This window comes from Saccopteryx bilineata, chromosome 3 (genome assembly GCF_036850765.1).
Source record: "Saccopteryx bilineata isolate mSacBil1 chromosome 3, mSacBil1_pri_phased_curated, whole genome shotgun sequence".
Lineage (NCBI taxonomy): Eukaryota > Metazoa > Chordata > Mammalia > Chiroptera > Emballonuridae > Saccopteryx > Saccopteryx bilineata.
Window position 1 is genome coordinate 255,384,344 of NC_089492.1, and position 19,341 is coordinate 255,403,684.

At 43.9% G+C, this 19,341-nt stretch overlaps 1 long non-coding RNA gene across 1 annotated transcript; it reads right to left on the minus strand.

The window, feature by feature from the left end:
* Positions 1-52: 52 nt before the first annotated feature.
* Positions 53-16,400, minus strand: LOC136329074 (uncharacterized). The gene is made up of 3 exons (XR_010730151.1): positions 16,276-16,400; positions 13,476-13,687; positions 53-146 (listed from the first exon to the last, which is right to left on the minus strand). It is a non-coding gene; the product is annotated as an uncharacterized lncRNA (long non-coding RNA).
* Positions 16,401-19,341: the final 2,941 nt, after the last annotated feature.

Sequence of the window (19,341 nt, forward strand, 5' to 3'; positions counted from 1 at the left end):
TGATACTCACCCTTTATACCCATTTTCCAGATAATAAAACTGAGGCTCGGCTTGCCTATGCTTGCCACTGTCCCTTTCAATTATGCCAGACTCATAATGCTTTAAGTCCTTTTCTGTGAGGCATTTTCAGGGACAAGGTTCCAGCCCTAGAAGAGAGATACTGGGTCAGAAAAAGGCCAACTTCCCCACAAGACCATAGTACAAACTTGACACTAAAGAACATAAAATATTGCTTTCAGAGTGATAAAAAGAATCATCACATTCAATTTCTCCTGAATTAATGGGTCAAGCCACTTGGACTCAGAGAAGGGCAGGGAATTGTCCAAAGCCTCATAGCAATGCAGTTGAAGCTTCCAATAGCCCAGCCCAGAGTTCTGTTAAAGAACAAGGTTGGCTCAGGTCCTAGCCTTGCCGGGGGAGTCCACTATTTCTCCATCCAGTCTTGGGTAGTAACAGTCAGGGTCCCACAGGAAACAATTCACTGCAGATGTTTCAGATGAAAAGGCATGGATGAAGGGTTTCTTACAAAGAGATAGGCAGAGTTAAGGAATCAAACAAGATATGGTGTGGCTTCCAGAGACTAGCAACAGCAAGAAAGCCATTAACTTCCCTACAATGAAGGAACAAGGAGAGGAAATTACATTCTTGGAGGTTGGTGGGGCAGCTACTGCCAGAGAAATGATGCTAGAGAAGGAGGAAACAGAGAAGAAATGCCCCAGCCCCTTTCCCTTCCCTCCCTCCAATCTCCTAGTGGTATCTACTATTAGCCAAACCCAACCAGAAGGGAGATGGCAAGGGAGTATGGGTGAGTCAGCATGTAGAAATCAACCTCCCAGCAGGGCAAAGAGCAAAAACTGGGCCTGGCATGGAGGTGGCAGGGGACAAACCAAAAAACAGATGGACCTGGAACTCTGATCTCATATCTCAGATCGCAGGTGCCAATTCAGAGAATGGTAAAATGTCAACATGGCCTACAACTCCTTCAGTGGGGAGACAGCTTATCCTGTTCTACCCATAGGCAGAGAAGGCAAAATAACAGTACAATAAAAGGAATTCCAAGAGATTTCCTGAAATTCCACAATTGTATTGTACTTCACTTCATTAGATCAGGACATTCAGTGCTCCATTGAAAATGCAAGTCGTCCAGGTCAGAGAGTATAGGTGCCTGAAGAAGTATCTGCAAACTTCCATAGTTTATGGTGAATTCACTTATCAGAGTAGTCTCAGCCTCATGGTATGATAGGGTGTCTGGGGAGAGCTTGAAAGAGATCCCACCTGATGAAGGAGCCATGGCTCCTGGCAAGAACCATTTAGGATTCACCTGGGAAGCGAATAGAGCTAGCCTAGAGGATGATAAGTGAGTGTAGTGGACATTGGTCAAATGATACCCAGTATCCATATCCTGCTTCCTCTCTTCCAACCAGTACCATGAATTTATTGGCTTTGGGGTACAGTGGGATTGACCTCACTCTCAACTCCAGCATGGACTCCTATTTCTTTAAGACAGTCTGCATTCACATTGCCCACAGTGGTTGACCTTTTCAAGGATAGGCATGTGACCAGAATCAGTCAATCAGGTTTGTAATTTAAGCTCTCTGTAAAGAGACTTTCCGTACTAGATTTGAACCTGGGAAGGATGTTCTCTCAGAAATAATCAATGGGGGGAAAGCCCAGCAAGAAGATATTCAGTGCTAAAGGAACTGAACTGAGGCCACATTGTTTGAACTCCTGGATCAAGCTTCACCTGAAGATAGGAGTGCCTTTGGATCTTTTCATTATGTGAGCTAATAAATCCACTTTGTTATAATGCTCACAAAAATTAGGAGATATTTCAAAATAAATATGAAGCGATAAAATATCCCCTAATTTTTGTGAGCAGTATATTTAAACTCCATTTGAGTTGGGTTTTTTGTTACTTAAAACCAAAGGTTTCCGCCTGACCAGGCAGTGGCGCAGTGGATAGAGCGTCGGACTGGGATGCTGAGGACCCAGGTTCGAGACCCCGAGGTCACCAGCTTGAGCGCAGATTCATCTGGTTTGAGCAAAAGCTCACCAGCTTGAGCCCAAGATCGCTGGCTTGAGCAAGGGGTTACTTGGTCTGCTGTGGCCCATGGTCAAGGCACATATGACAGAGCAATCAATGAACGACTAAGGTGTTGCAACGAAAAACTGATGATTAATGCTTCTCATCTCTCTCCATTCCTGTCTATCTGTCCCCATCTATCCCTCTCTCTGACTCTCTCTCTGTCTCTGTAAAAAAAAAAAAAAAAAAAAAAAAAAAAGGTTTTCTAAGTGATATACTGGAGAAAACCTAGGAAAGTGGAAAGGCTTGATTAAGTTGGCCTGAAGCATATTTAGGGGGTTAGTCTGTTATAAACTGAATGGAATTAACATGGGAAGGGACAAGTGGGATGAACCTGGTATACTCGGAGTAATGGGGCTAGCCTGAGAAGAACTGAGAGGCCTCATAGAGGAATTCTAAGTAAGATTAGCCTAGGCAAAGCTCCCAGAAGGGAGAGCAAGAAATAATCTAATTATGGTGAAAGTGAAGAGCATGGCATGGAGGAGAAGCAAATATGTATGAAGCAGAAACCACAAAGGGAGGAGGAGCATGGTAGGAAACCAGGGTGTCAAAGTAGAGTTAACACAGAGCCTCCAACAGAGGAGTAAAAAGATTGGCCTTTTCTGTGTGTAGGGAGCCATGAGGGGTCTTAAACAGAACAAGGCTGATCAAAGATGTGCTTCAGGATAAGCTCCCCCTGTGTGTGCTTGCAGTGGCTCTGAACTCGCTCGGTATGGAAGGGGCCTAGAGTCTCAGGGGGCAATCAGGAAGAGGAAGTCAGAGGGAGAACCAGCCGAGGTGATGTTGATTACTGCCCTAGGCCCTAGGGTCTAGGGGTCCTGCATATATTCTCCTGCCAGCAACTTGGCCCAGCACTCACAGTCTATATGCCACACATCCTGCTCTCCTCTCATGGGCTGAAATCTGACAGCCATTAACACTTCTAGAGCCAAAAACAGGGCATCATGTGTCCAGAATCGAAGACTGTGCAGTAGCCAACTCCCAGGCCAACTGTAGCTCCCTTAACAGCGTGATTACTGGAAGCCAGAATGTGCCTCCCAGCACCTTCCACCCACTAGTCTTAGTTCTGCTCCCAAGGGCCCAGCAGAAAATGTCAACTGTAGCCTAACCTGTGGTGGCGCAGTGGATAAAGTGTCGACCTGGAAATGCTGAGGTCGCCAGTTTGAAACCCTGGGCTTCCCTGGTCAAGGCACATATGGGAGTTGATGCTTCCAGCTCCTTCCCCCTTCTCTCTTCTCTGTCTCTCTCTCTCCCCCTCTCTCTCCTCTCTAAAAATGAATCAAACAAACAAAAAAAACAATCAATCAAATAAAATGTAAAATAAATGCTTCAGAAAATGTCAACTGTAAAACGAAGCTTGGAGATGAGCTTGATGAGTGTTAAGGAGATGGAGACAATGAGATTCTGCCTTCATCCAAATACTTTCCATAGCCCCTCTCCTCCAGAAAGCCATCCTCCACTTCAGACACTCACATTAGAGCTGGTATTCTAACTCTGCCAACTTATTCTCAGGTTTGTTCACTTTCTTCCATGCAGCAGCTATCTGAGTGCTTGTCTTATCCTCCAATCTTCCCATTCTGTTGCAGGCCAGAGACTGAGTTTGTCTTTGCCTCACTTTGCACAGCTGAGCTGGGACAGACAAGACATAAGCCCTCTGAACCCACGATCAGGTACATAAATGAAAGAATAGACCACCTTGAGGAGTCTGCAGATGCTGAGTTTTACATGAGTTGAGAGAATGCTGACAACATACACCTACCGCACTGCCTTGCTCTTACCCATAGCTCTGTAAACCTTCAAGGGAGGTTCCATGTTCAGGTCCTCTCTACTTCTCTGGCTTCCAGTGCACAATAGGCACTTAATAAATAATTCTTTGTTGAATGGATGTAAAAAGGATTGGCTATTAGAGTAGAGGGTGTGGGGAGAGAAGCCATATTAGTGCTTCCGGACAGCACATATGGCACATCTTGTGGCTGGGTTCCAGTAGCCACTGCCTGGTGAGGAGCCCAAAGCTTACCACCATCCTCAGCCTGACCCCCTTCATCCTCACTTTGGGCACAACCACAGCAGCAATGAAAGCCACCCCTCAGCCATGCACCAACCTTACAAGGTGCACAAAGCCTTGCTATGCTCTCAAGATCCTCACCACATCCCCATGAAGAAGGCCACACGAGTAGCAGATACAGATGTGGGTAAGCACAGAAGACAGGGATGCATCAAGAGCATCAGATGTTTCCAAAGCTTCCCAGGTGATTCCAGTGTGCAGCCAAGACTGAGAACTGTTCTAGACACTTTTTTCTCCTAAATGTAATCTGGTCCCTCCTCTCCCCTATCAGTGCACATTCACTATTCCCTCAGTTTGACTGAAATCCCTGGGAAATTGAGGTAGGGGTCAGTTTGAGGATGGTAGTCTGAAAGAATAAATTTCCTTGTCTCTTTCTCTCCCTTGTTTTTCTATTCTTTCCTCCTTTTCCTTTTCCTCTATCTCCAGGGATGAGAACTCAGCATTTTTCCTGATTGGCTCACCCTAAGGGATAGCTAGTCTGGTTGGTGGAGTGATCTAAAGCAAACAAGGTTTCTGTTCCCTCTGGAGGAACCCAGGGAGAGAATGAGCTCTGGCATGGAACATACAGCCCTCCTATAGTTTCTAGCTATACCCCACTTGACATCTCCCAGACATAAGGTTCCAATAGTTTCTACCCTCAGAGGCCTGGCTGGGGCAGCCAGGAGAAGGCCAAACCTTTACCCTAACATTCAGGGCACCTACCATCTAAACCTTGCCTTCATCAAATTATGACAATAGTAGAAGTAAAAATTAATTTTGTAATTAATTTGTAATTCTACTATTTGCCTGTCTTGGTGAGCCATGAGAAGGCCAAACCAGCTAGCTCTTCATCAGACACACTAGCTGCCTGGAACAGCCAGGACCTTTAGTTAAGAACATCATCTTGGGTTTCTAACTGGCCTGAGATACACATCCAAGCCTGGACAAGTTTTGTAACCTCTCTGATGCTCAGGTGTTAATCTGTAGAACTCGGGTTATAATAATATCTACTTCATAAGGTTGTGTGGAGGATTAAATAAGATAAAATGCGTAAAGTACCCAGCTTCTACATGGAATGTTTAGTACAATTAAGCTAAATATTTGTATAGCTATTTTTGGATAGGTGGTGATCAATAAAAAGAAGAACAGGTGAGATCATCTCTAGCCTGGATTCTGAGGCCTGACTGGGGCAGCCAGGAGAAGGCCAAACCTTTACCCTAACATTCAGGCCACCTACCATCTAAACCTTGCCTTCATCATATTATGATAATAGTAGAATTACAAATTAATTTTGTAATTAATTTGTAATTCCACTATTTGCCTGTCTTGGTGGGACACCAATAAACAGAATGGTCCACCATCCTCCGACTCCACCATTTCTTTACCGTCTGCCCAAATCCAATGGGAACCTGCATGTGAATGGCCACAATGGCAGCTCCTGGCCTTAAACTCACCGAGACAGGCAAGCCACAAGAGAAGACAAGGGAGAAGCAGAAAACCTGCTTTTCCCATGAAGGGCAAGGGATCAGGGAGGCTGCTGCAATGGTGATAGTAGGAACCAAGAAAGAGCAAGCTCTCGGTCTGCCCCACTTGGAGCAAAGTTTGTCCGGGCGCTGAGGATGGCTCTGTGGCCTCTGCCTCAGGCGCTAGAATGGCTTTGATTGTGGCAGAGCAACGCCCCAGATGGGCAGAGCATCATCCCCTGGTGGGCATGCCAGGTGGATCCTGGTCAGGTGCATGCGGGAGTCTGTCTGACTGCCTCCCCGTTTCCAACTTCAGAAAAATACAAAAAAAAAAAAAAATAGAAATCAAAACCTTTAAGCCAATATACAAACAAGGAAGTCTCTTATACAAAGTCACTTATCTGAGGCATAATGAGATTCCTCATAAGAGTGCACCACTTACATCATGCAATAGTCAAGGGTGTGGGGAAAAGCTTAGTCTTAAAACTAAGCCTCAGGCTATAACGACCCAGCCTGTTTACAGCCTGTCCCTCACACACAATGCAAACTATAAGCAAACAAACATATATATCAATTTACAAACTTATTTGACCAACAACCTCTGTTCCTCATCTCCTATTCTCTGCACAAACTCTGCACAAACTGGCTTCTCCTTCAGCACTCCGCCATCTTGGCTGCCTCTCCTTGCACTGCTAATTTCAGGAATCGAGAGAAAGAGAGAGAGAGAGAGAGAGAGAGAGAGAGAGAGAGAGCCCCTGGTCTCCCTTATTTTATAATGTAGAAATTAAAGCCTTTAAACCAGTATACAAATAAGGAAGTCTGTGGTACAAAGCCACTTATCTGAGGCATAAATGGGATTCCTCATAAGAGTGCACTACCCCACATCATGCAACAATCGAGAGTGTGGGGACAAGCTTAGTGTTGAGAAGATCTTAGTATTAAAAGTGTGGGAAAGGCTTAGTCAAAACTAAGTAGTCAACTTTTTTATACCTACTGCCCACTTTTGTATCTCCGTTAGTAGTAAAATTTTCTAACCGTCCACCGGTTCCACAGTAATGGTGATTTATAAAGTAGGGAAGTAACTTTACTTTATAAAATTTATAAAGCAGAATTACAGCAAGTTAAAGCATATAATAATTACTTACCAAGTACTTTATGTTGGATTTTCACTAAGTTTGGCAGAATAAATCTTTATAAAACAACTTACTATAGTTAAATCTATCTTTTTATTTATACTTTGGTTGCTCTGCTACCACGCACCATGAAAGCTGAAACACCCACTAGTGGGCGGAAGGGACCAGGTTGACTACCACTGCCTTAGGCTATAAGGACCTTGCCTGCTTATAGCCTGTCCCCCACACCCAATGCAAACTAGAAGTGAGCAAACATATACATCATATTTGCAAACTTATTTGACCCACAGCCACAAAGGAAAATTGCACAAGGAAGGGAGGCATAAAGTCTTAGCTATCCAGGGGATGGAGCCCAGAGTGGGGAGACAGAGCTCATTGAACAGGGCCCTTGGCTAGTGGGAGTACCCCGAAGGTCCTGAGCGCTGTGGCGCAAAGGGCAGGAGTCCTAGGAAAAAACTCCAGGACCTTCTCTAATTCTCTCATCTTACCCAGAGGGTACAACCTGGAGCCAAAGGGGTAAAGCAAGCCTCCAGCCCCAACAAAGCAAGGACTGTGAGAAGGTGACAAGCCAGCCCCATCTCGTCTCCAAACAGCTTTCCCAGGGAGTAGTTGAAGTCATCTGTTCACAAGGCTGCCTGCTCACTCTGCTCCGTCTTACCAGATATACCAGCCCTGTGCCTCTACTCACGCTGTCATCCTTCCCTCTTCGCTCTCCTCACATCTTACTTCTCCCAGATCTAGCTGCACAATGGCTTTCTACCCTATGACTGTCAGTTTCTCCCTTCTTGCACCACTGAGTCAGAACCACACACTACTGTATGGAATTGCTCAAATAGGCATGAAATGGAGAAATGGCATTTTGAATAAATGCCTGTATACATTTGTAATTTTTATTTATAAAACATTCAAATATGAAAGTACAAATATTTAGAAGTCAAATATAACATTGGATGCAATTTTCCATCAAATGATTCAGAAAACATATTATATATATGTATATAATATATAATAATGTATATGTATATAGATTGTGTGTGTGAATATACACCTATACATATACAGAAAGACAGAGTCTGAGAGATTTAGTCTAGGTCCTCCAAAAAAGCAGATACCAAGACAGGCTTAAATGTGCAAGGATTTTATTTGGCAAAATGTCTATGTGAGAAAATGGGGAGGAGCCTGAAGAGGTGGAGAGCACCATCAGACTGTGACACAAGTTTGACCCTGAGTGAAGGAGAGAACAAAGCAAGTCTGGATAGAAGGCTCCTGACTGCCATAAAGGAAATGGCAGGCTGTGGTAGTTGGGCAAGAGCTCTAGCACCACATCTGCCAACTGAAGAGTTCTATGTCTCCTAGAAACAGGTCTGCCTTTGGGTACCTGTTGCTCTCAATTATGGGCTGGGATTAGCCCATGGTAGTAACTTTGGAGCAAACATGGCAATATACTGCATAGTGCAGCAGTTATTACAGTCAGCTATGCTCTCTGCAATTGAAGGTCCGCAAGGAGCATTCTCATAGTCCCCACAAGATAAAACAAATATGATGAAATATTAATTACTAAATCTAGAGCAGCGGTTCTCAACCTGTGGGTCGCGACCCCGGCGGGGGTCGAACGACCAAAACACAGTGGTCGCGTTTTTGGGTGTTCGACCCCCCGCTGGGGTCGCGACCCACAGGTTGAGAACCTCTGATATAGAGTATATATATTCAGTATATATATTCATTATACTGTGCTTTCAGTTTTTCATAATAAAACATTGAGTGGAAAGAAGACACTTTTTTAATACTTAGTGTTTGCTAGTCTGAGACACCACAAGTCTGCACCAGAGAGAGAGTCAGAGAGAGGGATAGATAAGGAGAGAGAGACAAGAAAGGAGAGATGAGAAGCATCAATCATTAGTTTTTCATTGCGCATTGCGACACCTTAGTTGTTCATTGATTGCTTTCTCATATGTGCCTTGATCGCGGGCCTTCAGCAGACCGAGTAACCCCTTGCTCGAGCCAGCGACCTTGGGCTCAAGCTGGTGAGCTTTTGCTCAAACCAGATGAGCCCATGCTCAAACTGGTGACCTCGGGGTCTCAAACCTGGGTCCTTGGCATCCCAGTCCAACTCTCTATCCACTGCGCCACCGCCTGGTCAGGCTATACTATCTATTTAAGTGTTTACTAGAAATTACCTTCCTCCTAAAAGAGAACAAAGAAAATTGTGAGTCTCAAACCTTAATGTTAGGTAAGAGATTTTTTTTTTCTAATCTCCTTAGAGAATTCATAACATCAAACTGAACCTAATTTGTGATTGCAGCCTAAAGTCTAGTTGGGTGGTTGGAAGAACCTCAAGCAAAGGATTCAGTTCAGAGAACTCCTGGATCTGCAGCATTCCCATCCACCTTGGCTCCTGGAAAAAGTAAATGCCAATCTTATTAGGAGGAATTCATGTTCAACATAGGCCTCAAAGAAATCCCACAGGGAAAGAGAATAGCTCAAGTCAAGACTCACAAAACACTAAAGGAAACAAGATGCCAGGAGCAACATCCAAAAGAAATAACAAACAGTAAAATCAGATCCACAAAGACTTCAGATATTGAAATTATCAGGTATAGTTTATAAAAAGAGTATGCTTTAAGCTTAAAGAAAAAATTTTGGAATAAGTAAACACTAAATATTATCATTTATTTCTTCTACAGACGTGAAAGCAAGAAGGTTCGGAGAGCACTGACATGAAGGGGAGGAGCAGGTCAGGTTTACAATAAATGGCCCTAGACAGCCACAGAGGCCACGGACAGTTCACGCCCCACCTGAGAGCAAGAAGACATTTAGTTCTCTGTCAAGCCAGGACAAAGGCCTAGGGCTGCCAGATCTTCTGAATTCTAAACAGACCACACACATTTTTATTTTCTGTGAGATCTTCAAATTTTAAAAATATTGGCTCCTCATAAAATACAACAAAGAATAAACATCGTGTGGTCTAAATAAAACACTAGGCTAGCCTGACCAAGCAGTGGCACAATGGATAGAGCGTCAGACTGGGATGTGAAGAACCCAGGTTTAAGACCCCTAGGTCGCCAGCTTGAGCACGGCCTCATCTGGTTTGAGCAAGGCTCACCAGCTTGAGCCCAAGGTCACTGGCTCGAGCAAGGGGATCACTCGGCCTGCTGTAGCCCCACGGTCAAGGCACATATGAGAAAGCAATCAATGAACAACTAAGGAGCCACAACAAAGAATTGATGTTTCTCATCCTCTCCCTTCCTGTCTGTCTGTCCCTATCTGTCCCTCTCTCTGACTCTGTCTCTGTCACACACAAAAAAAGGAAAAACACTAGGCTAAATGACCCTGAGGTGCCCAGTCTGTGACTTCTCTGTGCCACACACTCTTTACCTACTTAATTCCATTAAGCTAAAAGAATTTTTAATTAAAAATATAAGTAAGGAATAAATTATAAAGGATACCAAAGTATATTTGAAAAGAAACCAAATATGACTTCTAGAAATCAGAAATATTAAATTAAAAGTTGAATTGATAACTTTAATAACAGATTCAGCCAAAAAGAGAATTATAAACCAAAAGATAAGTATGAGACACTTTTTTATAACAACACACAAAGAAATAAAAAGAACACATAATATTGGTTAATAAACACAGAGAATTTAGTGGAAAAGTCTAACTTACACTTGATCAAAATTCTACAATAAGAAGAGAAAAAGCACAAAAGAGAGATCATTTAAGGAAATTATTATTTAATGATTAATTAGTGGGAATTTTTAGGACTGATGAAAGACAATAATTTTTAGAATGAAGAATTTAATAAATTCTAAGAGGGGTCAATGAGAAAGAAATCCACATTTCAGCACATCATAGTGAGTCTGCAGAACAGCAAGGACAAGAGATAATCATAATAAAGGCATAAAATCAGACTAACAACTTTCTTATCTACCGAAACTATGAAGCCAGAAGATGGAGGCTATGTTCAAAGTCTAAGAAAAAAAAAAAATTATCAACCTAAATTTGTACACCCTAAGAAATTATTTTTCAACTATGAGAAGGAACTAAAGACCTTTTCAGAAAAAAAAAAAAGAAACTGGGAACTTGTCACCAGCAGACTCTAAATAAAGAAAAGTCTAAAGCAGGGTTCATGAACCATTTTGGCTGAGAGAGCCATGAACATCACATATTTTAAAATGTAATTCCGTGAGAGCCATACAACGACCCATACGTTATGCATTATCCAATAAAAATTTGGTGTTGTCCCGGAGAACAGCTGTGATTGGCTCCAGCCACCCGCAACCATGAACATGAGCGGTAGGAAATGACTGGATTGTAATATACATAAGAATGTTTTATATTTTTAACGTTATTATTTTTTTTATTAAATATTTGTCTGTCATGAACAGACACTTCTCCCAGGAAGAAATACAAATGGCCAACAGATATATGAAAAGATGCTCATCTTCGTTAGTTATTAGAGAAATGCAAATCAAAACTGCAATGAGATACCACCTCACACCTGTTAGATTGGCTATTATTAACAAGACAGGTAATAACAAATGTTGGAGAGGCTGTGGAGAAAAAGGAACCCTCATACACTGTTGGTGGGAATGTAAAGTAGTACAACCATTATGGAAGAAAGTATGGTGGTTCCTCAAAAAACTGAATATAGAATTACCTTATGACCCAGCAATCCCTCTACTGGGTATATACCCCCAAAACTCAGAAACATTGATACATAAAGACACATGCAGCTCCATGTTCATTGCAGCATTGTTCACAGTGGCCAGGACATGGAAACAACCAAAAAGCCCGTCAATAGATGACTGGATAAAGAAGATGTGGCACATATACACTATGGAATACTACTCAGCCATAAGAAATGATGACATTGGATCATTTACAGCAAAATGGTGGGATCTTGATAACATTATACGAAGTGAAATAAGTAAATCAGAAAAAACCAGGAACTGCATTATTCCATACGTAGGTGGGACATAAAAGTGAAACTAAGAGACATTGATAAGAGTGTGGTGATTACGGGGGAGGGGGGAGAGGGAGAGGGAAAGGGGGAGGGGGAGGGGCACAAAGAAAACTAGATAGAAGGTGACAGAGGACAATCTGACTTTGGGTGATGGGTATGCAACATGAGTGAACGACAAGATAGCCTGGAGTTGTTATCTTTGAATATATGTATCCTGATTTATTGATGTCGCCCCATTAAAAATAAAATTATTAAAAAAAAAAAAAGAAACAATATAAAAATGTCTTAAATAACAGTTTTCTTGTCAGGTATTAATACTTTTTCATTAATATTTTAAAATTCTTATAGTCTAGTTATATGTACTTTTTTTTATTTAAGTATTAAATGCATGAAATAATAAACTAAAAAAAAAAAAAAGATTTGTCTGTGAGCCAGATGCAGCCACCAAAAGAGCCACATCTGGCTCCTGAGCCATAGGTTCCCGACCCCTGGTCTAAAGGATATACTTTAAAACTAAGCAAAGAAGATCCTAGAAGAAAATTCTTAGTTGCAATAGTGAGTAAAGTGGTAGGTCCATGGGTAAATATAAATAAACACTGACGGTATGAAACAACAATCATAAGGTCTTGTGAAATGTAAAAAAAAAAAAATAGCTAAATTAAATGACAGTGATAAGATGTAGGCAGGAGAAAGAGAAGGTAAGAGTTAGTGTTCAAAGGTCCTTGAATTAATCGCTTGTTGGCTGTTGGTCAAATAAGTTTGTAAATACGATATATATGTTTGCTCGCTTATAGTTTGCATTGGGTGTGGGGGACAGGCTGTAAACAGGCAGGGTTGTGATAGCCTAAGACTTAGTTTTAAGACTAAGCTTTTCCCCCACACCCTTGACTGTTGTGTGATAGGGGGTGGTGCACTCTCATGAGGAATCCCATTATGCCTCAGATAAGTGACTTTGTATAAGAGACTTCCTTGTTTGTATATTGGATTAAAGGTTTTGATTTCTATACTATAAAATGGGGCAAAGGAGCCCATGCTGGAGAAGAGCAGAGAAAGACCACGTGGAGGAGAGGATAAGCAGCCAAGATGGCGGAGTGCTGAAGGAGAAGCCAGTTTGTGCAGAGTTTGTGCAGAGAGAGGGAGATGGAGAACAGAGGTGAATGAGACTAGTGAGGTACAAACCTTTGATTCTAGGAAATTCGGATAAGTCAGTGGCTTTAGGAGCCCTGAATGGAAAGGAAAGTGTTTTCCCACTGTGTGTATTTCTTGCCCACCAGATGCAAACTAGGATTAAAGGTAATGGCCCACCAATTCTTGGCTCTGTTGTTTTATTACCATCTGCCCGAATTCAATGAGAACCTGCATGTGAATGCCCATGATGGCAGCCCCTGGCCTTACAGTCAATTAATCCAAAGAAAGAAAAAAAAAAGCAATATTAAAAAAAATAAAGTAGGGAAAGCCACCTTTTATAGAAATAAAAACTGGAAAGAACAAATGAAATGGAAGAAAGATGACATGCCCCCATGAGAGAGAGTAGGGGAGAGGCAATGTTGCATCCAGCTGAGAGGGCAGAGTGGGGAAGTGCCCTAAATGCACAGAGGACACTTGGGTGACAGGGAACAAGAAGCAATTTGGGATGTCTTAGCCCACCCCCAACCCTGAAGAGTCTCTAAGAGTCTCCCACAAACATGTTCCTCAGAAGTACAATTTAAGTAAAAGCAAAATACTTGTTATGTAAGTGCATAAAACAAATAATCCAAGTATTCCTCACTGCACCCCCAAAACATACCATTCATTCCAACCAGGGTTCCTGTGAAGATTAGATGCCAAGGTTTTGTTTGCATATGCATAGAAAGAAGGTGCTCCAGGCAATTTAGTAGACCTTGGGTTTCTCCTGAGCCATGCGGCAGGGCAGACAGAGGAGAGCCAACAGTAGGGATTCGTCAAAAAGGCCTGGTATCAGACCCAATGGGAGAGAAGCTCTCTGACATGCAGCCTTGCCTGGAGAGAGGGAAGGGATAACGGAACAGGAACTCACCATTACATAGTTTTTACCATGCCAGGCCCATTATACAACCAACCTGCAGGCAGGTACCTCTGAGCTATGAGATGGTGAGCAACCCATCAATGGAAGTGAGCAAGCAGGGCTGGAGCTCCAGTTGGTAAGGTAGAAGAAAGGTTGAATCAATGCTCTCAGAAACTCCTTCATTTCTAATTTAGTGAACAGGGCTCCACTTCAGCAAAATAGACCTAATGGCAGCCCAGTCTCCAGCAAGGACAACCAAGGATGTTGGGTCAGGTGCAAGTCAGAGCAAGTGATCAAATTACCTGGCTCAGGTTACAATAACACCATTCTTTTGGTTCTGCCCAGGCAAATAGACAATATTTAGGCTTAGGACAGCTTCCAAAACCTCTGAGAGCTCACTAAGTATCTTGGCTCCCTGCTCAGCCTCCTGCCCTGCCCTGCTCTGAGAAACGTTCCCTTTCTGTGGTTAGCAAACACCACTATTCCTCAGGCCTGCTCATGGGAGCTGAGTAAGTTTAGAAAAACAAACGTGCTCAGAGAAAGGTTCTGTGGATTGAGCAGAGATAGGAGGCTGGGGAGGCGTAGGGAGTGTCTTGCTCTCCTGGGCCACCGCCATGTCAATGGAATGACTCTGGGGCCAGAAAGCAGAACACAGTGGATGGAGGAATGAGTGAGAAGTGAGGAATGTAAACAGTGAGGGTCAACAGTAAATTCTGAGCAAGGTTGTGAAGAGGAGAATCTGTGGAGAACAAATGTGTTTGACTTTTAAGGTGGGGAGACCTGAGCATTTTTTAAGGCTGAGGGAAAATGCTGGCAGAGAACAAGGTTGAGAATGCAGGACAGAGTGGGGCATAAGAGGTGGAGCCAGGTGTCAAGCACAGAAGGGAACATGAGAATTGCAGTGTAGGGTTGGCAGTGCCCAGGTGGAGAAGGGGCATGAGAATGAGCTTGGAATTCATAAGGGACCAAGAAGGACATTGTTGGATCCTTCTCAGGCAGAAGGAGATGGGTTTCAGGCAGAGGGAGGTTGCCCTGAGTAGAAGGGATGAGTGGCCATCCAGAGAAACGTGGGAAAGTCAGGAAGGACACAGGACAGAGGTGGGACCCAGCAGACTGAGGGCAACCGAAGGGGAGCAGAAGCTACCAGAGCAGGGAGGGCAGGATCTGTGAGGACTACAGCCACCTTGGATGGAAAGCTCGGCCCTGTGGCCAGCCATGGTGGGCTGGGAGGACCTGCCTCCACAGCACAGTGAGCCTCTCGCTCTTGAGATACCCCACAAGGGGATCTCTCTTGATGATTGAGATTTCTGCAATAATACCTGGAGCACCAAGTTCTTTAGACATGTTGATTTTTTTTTTCACTTAACCCTCACCACAGTCTCCTTAAACAGGAATTATCCTTGTCATTCTATCAAAGAGGAAACTGAGGCTCAGGGAGATAAAGACAGTTGCCCAAGATAACTCAGCCAGGACTTGCCTGGGTCAGTCTGACCATAGAGCCCACCCTTTCCACTTGGCCACTGTGTTGGAACCATCTGAGTATGAGTGTCCCTCTCTCGACCGTGTGCTCTTTGAGGGCAGGAATGGGGTCTGGTTCATCCTTGTATCACCAGCAGATTCAGCATGGTGCTCTGGAATTTCTTGAGAAGACCCCAGAGACAGATCATCTGCTCTGACCCTTTCATTTTATGAATAAGGAAGCTGAGGCTCAGGAGGAAGAAATAAACTTGCTAGGGTCTCACAGCAAATTCTTACAGGTGCTGAGTTAAGACCCAGATCTTCTGACTCTGAGGCCAGATTTAGGCCCTCAGAACCCAGAATGAGGTTTGGTTTCCCTTTCTGGGGCCCCACCCTCACTTGTAGTTAACTAATTATTTACCCACTAATCTAATTGGATACTATGTGCCCTTGTGGCAGAAACCGTCTGCAGGGCCTGAGAATGCTGCCCACTCCCACCTCCCTGCACCCTCTGTCAAAGAAAACCACTGCAGGGGGCAACTCAGCCAGCTTGCCCAGATAGGTCTGGGCTGGAGACTGAGCATACAGGCCAAGCATTAGGCGGGGTGGGAAACAGGCTTGACATGATTTGGAGAGGCAGCTACAGAGCCAAGACCTGAAAGAATAAATAAGAGATAACCAGACAGAGAAGGGTCTGGGGAACGGTGTTTCAGGTGGAGGGAACAGCAAAAGCAAAGACCTGGAGGTCATAGAGTAAAGAGGATATTCACAAGTTACAAGTTCGAGGCAGCTATAAGGAAGGTGTCATGAGGTGCGGGGTTTAGGAATAAAAAGAAAGGGGAAGGAGCTAGGATGCAGGGCTGAGAGACACCAAAAATCCTTCCCATTAAAAAGAAGAGAATGGCACTGGCCACTTCAGATGGGGAGGGTGGAATGAACAAATAACTGGAGAAAACATAGAGAAAACTTTGAATCTTGGCACTGCCTTGTCTAGAAGCTGCCAATGGAATTGCACCTCTTACCCTCAAGATGGAAGCCAAACCCTTTGCCATCCAGGCCAGGCACAAGCTGGTTCCTTCAGGTCACTCTGGTGTTCCTTCCCTACCTGCACCCTGCAGTTTCTTCTCGTCTCCTGCTCGTCATTCCCAGGACAACCTCTGCAGCGCTTCCGTGCCTTTCTTGGAATGTGCTTGCCAGCTCAAATGTCACTTCTTCCAGGAAGACTTCTATGGTGTACCCCTGCATCTTGTTTCTTCCTATTCTTTGTCCCAAGGTCCCCAGTGCTGCCCCCACCATAGTTCTGGTTACACAATTTTATAATAACAGGAAGGGGAGAAATGCTATTTTTAAAAGTCATTGTGCAATCTTGGCTTAGGAAGAGGTATAATTGTTCTCAGGGAAAGAACATATTTTGATTGAAGAAAGGCCATAAGAAGTATATTTTTGTAACCGGAAATAAATGTTATATTACTGATCTACCAATATTAGTCTGACTTGTTATAAAATAGAACTAAATAAGAGTGTACTGCAAAGTAAAATTATAAAAGTATCTCTCTTTTTGTTTTAGTGAGAGAGAGAGGGACATGGGTATAGACAGACAGGAAGGGAGAGAAATGAGAAGCATCAACTCATAGTTGCAGCACCTTATTTGTTCACTGATTGCTTTCTCACATGTGCCTTGACTGGGACGCTCTAGCCGATCCAGTGATCCCTTGCTCAAACCAGCAACCTTAGGCTTCAAGCCAGTGACCTTTGGGCTCCAAGCCAGCAAAAACGGGGTCATATCTATGATCCCACACACAAGCTGGCAACCTCAGGGTTTCAAACCTGGGCCCTCAGTATCCCAGGCCACACTCTATCCACTGCACCACTACCTGGTCAGGCATAAAAGTATTTTTGAAAAATATTAAATACAGTTTGTTGCTCTTATAACTATGATTCAATATCACCAATTTAGTAATCAAAGTTATATGTTCTGTAACAAATCAAAAGTATATAATCCGGACGTCACGGAAATGGCGCCGTGAGAAGCGCGTCCGACAGCTCTCCCCTAAATCACAACAAATTTATCAACTAGAAACAGAAAAATTTATCCTCGGAGCATTCCGGAGTTCCACACAAACTGAAAGCAAAAGGACTGTCATCACTTGAATCTGAGAGACGAGGGTGTGGAGAAAGCTACCGCAGCGACGCTCATTCAAGCCGCCAGGGAGTGCGCCCGCGGTGAGTCAGCCCATATACTTGGGAACCACAAGCCGCCGCGAGCGGCCGACCGCCGCCGCGAGCCCGCGAGCTGCCGCGAACCCCCGCGAACCGCCACCGCGAGCTGCCGCGAGCCCCCGCGAACCGCCACCGCGAGCTGCCGCCACGAGCCGCTGCGCGCGCCCGGTCCGGTTGAGCACTGCTGACGTTCCCAGCGGCCCGCACACTGCGAGTGGGGGTCGCCGGCCACCGGTGCCCTGAGCGCCCCATTCACGCACGTGCCTTGGGCATTCCACGCGCCCAGGGCGCCCTACTGGCCCGCACACCCAGGGGGCTCCATTATCCTGCGCCTGGTGCGGTCCAGCCGCCAGCGGCGGGGCGAGCGGGAGAGGCTTGGGAGATTCTCTCGGTGGGCGGGGCACCTCACCCAGCCATTCAAGCTAACAATCAAGCGTTGGGGGAGGGGTGCGTGCAGGCAGCCTAAAATACCTTCGGAAACACAGCTGCGACCCAATCACTGAAATTAGCTTAACCCATAAAATCTGCGCACCCTCGGTTCTAATTGATAAGATCTCTCTCAGTTCAGCGATCCAAGACAAGAGGCGTGATATTTTTTAGTGCCTCTCGCTAAAGGGGCGGGGGCAACTTCTGATTGATAGAGCCTCCATATTCAGGGATAAACGCTAACAAGAAGGACTTGGCAGATAATAAGGTCTATACTACACTAGTCGTAAGCAGAGACTAGTGCCTCTTCTTCCCTGCAAAAACAGGCTACAAAGTGTGGAAAGCCTGGGTTGAGAGGTCCAATTAAATGATAGGCGCTGAACAGTCACCTTGACAACAGTTGACTCCCACCCCCGCCTGATTACACTGGAGGCCCTGATTCTCAGAGCCTTTCCCAAAGCCTTGCACTGAGTGGGGATAGAGTGGGGATTTCCCAGCTCTTTGAGCCTCTTACTCCCCAGGCAGAAGCAGTTGCAGCCTTATAGCTGGATCACCAGGCTGCTAATTCAGAAAGGGGGGACTAGGAGAGAGAATCCAGGAAAGCAAACTCTCTCATCGTTGGACCCTGCAAACGCCAACAAGCCTTTACTTCCAGCAAGACTAAAGCCAATTATATGACATTGCCATAGAATCCCATCAACTGCAAATCCCTAACTAAGAGTGACACAGGGGCAGAGCCTGGGGTACAGAGTCACCGACTAGGAAGAGGGAGAGAAAAGAAAAAGGAAGAAGTTAACCTCTCAAAATCAAGAAAAACCCACAGACTTTACAACTTGATCCACTAATTTTTTTGTTGTTGTTGTTGTTGTTGCTTGTTTCTTCTATCTTTTTGCCTTTATTTCCTCCACCTCGGTCCTTCTATTCTCTGCCCATCTTATGCTTCCTCTTTCTTGAACTACACTACCCATGAGTGTTGCATTTTATTTTTCTTCTTCATCCTCACCCTCCTTTAAGGTTATACTCCAAAACACTTAACTCTCACTCTCTCCTTTTTTGTTTTTTTTTATCTTGCTTTATTTTGTTTTCTTCTCTTCCTATTTTATTTCTTCCTTCGTTTTTCTCTTTTTCTTATATTTTCCTTTCTATTCGTTTTTTCTTTTCTCATTATACTTTCCTCCCATATAATCCTCAATCACGAACAAATTAGTTAATTTGGGACTCAAGGCTTTTTTTTGGCTTTATTTCTCTTTTTTGCTTTTGTTTTTATTTTTTTTCTTGTTTGTTTATTTTTGTGGCATTTTGGGTCCTCCCAACCCAAGGTCTCCATTGTATTTAGTCTTCGCTCCACTTAATACAACAGATTTTTACTTATTATTTTTATTTTTTCTTCTTTATTATTCTTTTTTGGTCCTTTTTTCTGGTTCCCTCTTATCCCTCTCATTATATCTCTTAGTTGACCATCACTTACAAGCAAATCATCTTATGCTTGTCTAAGATTTTCTTCCTTTTTTTTTTTTTTTTTTGC